A 6000-nucleotide genomic window follows, 5' to 3' on the forward strand; every position below is an offset into this window, starting at 1 on the left:
GAAAGACCTAAAAAGACAGTGCAGGCCTGGCTGAATCCCCCACTGCCCCAACTGCCTGTGTGAGTCCCAGGGCTTCATTCCTCTCATCCATCAAGTGGCTGCTGAGAGGATTAAGTGAGATAATTCTTATAGACTCTGGAGAACATGCAGCATTTTTAACGAGAGAATACATTCCAGAAAAATTTTGCAAGCATAGTACATCCTGAACCTTTTGAGAATAAGCTGCTGGCCTGAAGCTCAGTCTCCCTAAATACTTTCTTACCTATTTCCTGCCAGTGGAGACCCTCTCCTATATCACCACAACCTTGCCATCAACATCAGGACCGGCACTGAGGCTTTCCTGCTGGCCAGAGCTCAAACGCTTTCAAGTTCTGCCAGTTGTCCCAGCCTGCAGTAGTTCCTCAATCATCCCTTGACTTCATAACCTTGGCATTTTTGAAGATTCTAGGTCAGTTGGTTTGTGAGCTTCCCAGGCGGTGCTAGTGGTAAAGAACCTGCCTGCAATGCAGGAGATGTAAGAGACTCAGGTTCGATCCCTGGGTCAGGAAGACCCCCTGGAGAATGGGATCCCACTCCAGTATTCTTGCCTAGAGAGAATTCCGTGTTCAGAGGAGCCTGGCAGGCTACAGTTCTTGGGGTCACAAAGAGTCAGACACGACTGAAGTGACTTAGCACGCGGGCCAGTTCTTTTGCAGGATTTCTTTCAATTAAGACTTGATGTTTCCTTATGAGAGATTCAGGTTATACATTTTGGGTGGCAGTATCACAGAAAGGGAGATTTGTTCTTTTCATTGCATCCTATGAGGCAGCCACCAGTTTTGATTGGTCCTGTTACTGAAAATGATCATTTTATTCACTTGATTAACGTGGTATCTGCCAGGGTTCTCCTCTGGAAAACTACTACTTTTTGGGGGGGAATTAATTTGTATTTCACGGAGGGTGCTTTGAGATTGTGTAAATATCCCATTTGTCATCAAACACCCACTAATTTTAGCATTCGTCTATGATTCTTAGATAAATTAATTATTGGTTGCCAAATGGTAATTCTATCTATCATTCCTTCTTTGGTTAGTTTGCACTAGACTGTAAGATAAAAATTTGTCCTCTCACTCTTTATTTATATCTGTGTGGATGCAGGATTTCTAATTGTATTCAATGAGCAATAATCCATTATCATTATTTGTCATGTTTAAATTATCCCAGATTTGGCCGGTGGGAACCTCATCAAGCTGCCTCCTATATCCTTTCCACGTCTTCATCATAAACATTTCTGTGTTTTCTTGCACAATAAGATATTACAGACTCATCAGGTATTTCCCTGCACCAGTCTGAAATCAGCCATTTTCCAAGGAGATCTGGTTCCTTTTAGCAAAGACTGGGGTTTAGAAACAAAGATCTTGTATGATCATTACTACTGGGGTGTTGCTGCCCCCAGGCCCTCTCAGTGAGCCCAACTAGGAAATATAATTTTCTATTTTACATAAGTAAATACAATACACATATATGCACAATCAATATTTTTATATCTATCAATAAACATTGAAAACCATAAACTGACATCAGTACCTCTAATTCCAATCCAATGCCCCAGCATTCACCCTCCTTCTCCTTCCCCAAGTGAGAAATGTGTCTTCTCTTTGCAGCATATTTACTTACTGTGTGGGTTCCCCTCTTCATTTTGTTTTTTCATCTTGTTCTTCAAGGCTAAACTTGCCTGTTACTCCAGGTATATCTTGACTTCCTACTTTCGCATTTTAGTCCTGGATGATAAATAGAACATCTTTTTCAGGTATTAGTTCTAGGAGGTCTTCTAGGTCTTCATGAAGTGAAGTGAAGTCGATCAGTCCTGTCCGACTCTTAGTAACCCCATGGACTGTAGCCTACCAGGCTCCTCTGTCTATGGGATTTTCCAGGCAATAGTACTGGAGTGGATTGCCATTTCCTTCTCCAGGAGATCTTCCCGACCTAGGTCTTCATAGAACCTATCAACTTCAGCTTCTTCGGCATCGGTGGCAGGGGCATAGACTTGGATTACTGTGATGTTGAATGGCTTGCTTTGGAAACAAAGCTAGTACTTTGGTCATCTGATGCAAACAGATGACTCATTGGAAAAGTCCCTGAGGCTGGGAAAGATTGAGGGCAGAAGGAGAAGAGAGTGACAGAGGATGAGACGGCTGGATGGCATCACCGATGCAGTGAACATGAACTTGGACAAACTCTGGGAGATGGTGAGGGACAAGGAGGCCCGGCATGCTGCAGTCCATGGGGTCACAGAGTCGGGCACGACTGGGTGACTGACAGCAACAATAAGGACCCCCCTCAGTATGTAACCAATCTTGTCAACCCCTCCTAACCCACACAAGCCTGACTCTGAGTTGTCCCTGCCCCCTCCCTACCTCTATCCAGGAGGCAGGCAGGACACCCTACTCATTTCACTTAGCCTCCCAGAGAGAGGGAAACAGTCTCCCTCATCCACCATAGATGAGAATCATAACATTTCTGGAGGACCAATTGGCTATAGCCACCAAATAGTGAGGTTTATCCCTTCGGCCCTGCAACTTTACCTCCAAAAATTTATGGAAAAGAGTAGTAGCTCAAATACTGAGATAAGTGTAAGAGGCTACTTGTTATAACTTTGTCTGTAATAATGAAAAATTGGAAACAACCTAAATTATCTTAGCTCCTTAAAGCAGAGGGTCCTGGGTAAAGTATCCTTTACCCAGAGCCATCTGCCTGAAGGACCAGACAACTGGTTTCTAACTGACTTTCTCTGGAGCTCTTGGCTCCCCCTGCACTTCCTGATTGTGTTTGTACAAGAGTCCCGAGGACTCCTGTGTGTCAGAGGTCTTGGACCAGAAAGTGGACAAGGCAAGGCCTGTGCCTGAGCGGGGGTCCCCCTCCTTCCCCAGTGAGGCTGAAATCAGAGTCACATTAGGGGAGAAGACAGAGGGCCCCAAAGGCATCTGCTATCTCCGTCAATCAGTTCAGTTCAGTTCAGTTCAGTCATTCAGTCGTGTCCGACTCTTTGTGACCCCATGGATTGCAGCACTCCAGGCCTCCCTGTCCATCACTATCTCCCTGAGTTTACTCAAACTCATGTGCCATCCAACCATCTCATCCTCTGTCATCCCCTTCTCCTCCCACCTTCAATCTTTCCCAGCCTCAGGGTCTTTTCCAGTGAGTAAGTTCTTCGCATCAGGCGGCCAAAGTATTGGAGTTTCAGCTTCAACATCAGTCCTTCCAATGAATATTCAGGACTGATTTTCTTTAGGATGGCCTGGTTGGATCTCCTTGCAGTGCAAGGGACTCTCAAGTCTTCTCCAACACCACATTGAAAAGCATCAATTCTCCATCAATAGGGGATGGGAAAACAATTGGTGGGACATGCATATTAAGTAGCACTGTGCATGCATGTGAAAAACGGAGGCTAATCTACACATGTTGTCCTAGAGAGGCACCCAGGCAAGATATGTTGCCAAGAGAAACCTGTAAGGAACATAATAGCAGGGAGGGTTGGATCCCAGCCATGTAAATGACTAGGTGTTTTTCGCTTTATTTTTTTTAAGTAGGTGGGATTTAAAAAAATTTTTTTTAATAATTTGAATTTTGTCTTCTGTTTTATTTATTTTGGCTGTGTCAACTCTTAGCTGGAGAACGCAAGCTCTCTAGTTTTGGCACGAGGGCTCAGTAGACCTGCAGTATATGGAATCTTATTTTCCCGACCAGAGATTGAACCCACATCCCCTGCATTGGAAGGCAGATTCTTAACCCGTGGACCACCAGGGAAGTCCCACTTAGGTGGGATTTTTATGCCCAGAAAACTGTTGAAGAACATGTGTCAATCAAGCAACAGTGATCATTTCTAGAGTGAGATTATAAGGGACTTCTACTTCCTAGTAATATATTTTTGTTTGTTTGTATTTTCAGCAATGTGTATTGCTTATATAATCATAAAACCAAAAAAAAAAAATCAATTAAGTATTTAAAGAAGCCTATGGAATCTGCTGAAATAGCTGTTGACCAACTAAGGGAGGAACAGATGAGAATGGTCAGGCAGGGGAGGGGAGGGATGTTTGAATGAGGGCAAATGTTGGGTGGTGGTGGGCCTTTCAGCAAGGAAGGAGGATACGGGAGACCTGATGTGGGATGGGTTTGATCACCATAACAGACCAAATCAGCACCCTGCTCTTATCTCTTGTAAACATCTGCAAATACAGCAACTACGCACTGACAGTTTCCTGAATCTTTGCCTGAGGGTGTTCTTCTGCATGAACGTGTCTTCAGGATGTTCAGGTTTGGGACAGAAGTGTCACGGACTTATCTCCCCAGGAACAACTCTCCGGTGCAATGGTGGGAATGGATGAATAAATGCCCCATCTCATAGGCAGCCTCCAAGATGGCCCCAGTGAGCCTTGCTTCCTGGTATTCACATCCCAAATGGAGAAACAAATGGGTATATATGTACAACGGAATGTTATTCAGCCATGAAAAAGGATTGGAGTATATATACATGCTATGTATAGCTCAACTGACCCTTGAAAAGTGGAAGAAGCCAGTTACGAAAACCCACATACTGTATGATTCTATCCATGTGAAATGGCCAGAATAGGCAAGTCTACATACACTGAAGGTAGATTAACAGTTGCGTAGGCTGAGGTGGGGTGTGGTAGAAAGGGGTTAAATGGGTGCGATTCCTTTTTGAGGCTCTGAAAACCTTTTAAAATTGACCATGGTGATGGTTGCACATATCTGTAAAAAAATTTTGTTAAACACTGAGTTGTATACTTTTAATAGGTGAATTGTATGGTGTGGCTGTTATATCTTAATAAAACTTAAAAAAAAATAACAAATACAGCACAGCTTCCTTTCCCCCTGGTGAAATAACTCCAAGGCATGTTCCACAGAGCCTCTCAGAGGGTTCCCACTAGGACTGAACCCCAGTTTCCCAAAGCCAGAAGTGGCTTATTAATATACACCTGTGATTTTCTTTCCTCTCGTTGTCTCATTTTCCACCCCATGCTTTTGAGGATCACATTGCAAACAAAGTACTTTACCCAATTCTCATCTCAAGGTTTGCTTTTGAGGGAACCCAAACGAAAGCAATCATGCTCTTCAGATTGAAGGTCAAGGTCCCTCGGGACGGTGCTGATTCTGAGCTACATCCATAGGGAACTAAGCTGGGGGGTCTGCCCCCTGACTGACTGTCCAGGGCACAGGCTTGAACCAAAGTCCAGACTAGTCACAGAGCTGGCTTTCAAACCCCCAGCATGCTTAGCATGAACCTGTTGTGATTTGCACACATGCTAACACACACACATACTTTGAGGCCTGGGAACAGTGGTGAGACCATTCAACAAGCAGGGCCTCCCTCTGCCCTTTATTCGAGGCAGGATGTGTGGGAGTCTTTGTTTCCCCTGGGGCTTATTTTGCCTGACTCTGTGGCTGGGTGTCATCTGCCCGCACAAACCACCAAGACAGAGAAGCAGGAGGTTATGAAGGGCTGTGGGGTCAGAGTTCAGCAGACTCTGTGGGAAGAGTCAGACCCTTCACTGTGATCTTATAGTACCTGATTAGGAAAAAGCCAAGATTGCACAGCCAAGACTTGCAACTAGGGAGCCAGTAACTCCTCTAGAGGCCCCACAGCCAAAGGGACCAACGTGGTGCGGCATCTCCTGCCCTGTGAGGCCCACAGGTCACTTTGGTCGTGAACCTCACTGATAGTCGCCGAGCACATGCTGAGGGTCAGACAGCAGAAGGGAGAGGTCCAGGCTCCATCCGCCTTCTCACACCAGCCTCTAGGCCTGGATTGGGAAACGGGTGCCTGGAATTTTCTTCTTTCCCAAATTCAGACCTGCTCAGTGTCAGTCAAATGCCTTCATTTTCAAGCAAAAGATAGTTGGTACTCCCAAAACACACAGAGTTGCCCAGAGCAAGAGTCCAGGCTGGCTTAAAGGTTTCATTATCATTCTATTTCTCTCTCTCATCTATCCATCCATCCAC

Source organism: Bos indicus x Bos taurus, chromosome 2 (genome assembly GCF_003369695.1).
Source record: "Bos indicus x Bos taurus breed Angus x Brahman F1 hybrid chromosome 2, Bos_hybrid_MaternalHap_v2.0, whole genome shotgun sequence".
In the NCBI taxonomy this organism is placed as follows: domain Eukaryota; kingdom Metazoa; phylum Chordata; class Mammalia; order Artiodactyla; family Bovidae; genus Bos; species Bos indicus x Bos taurus.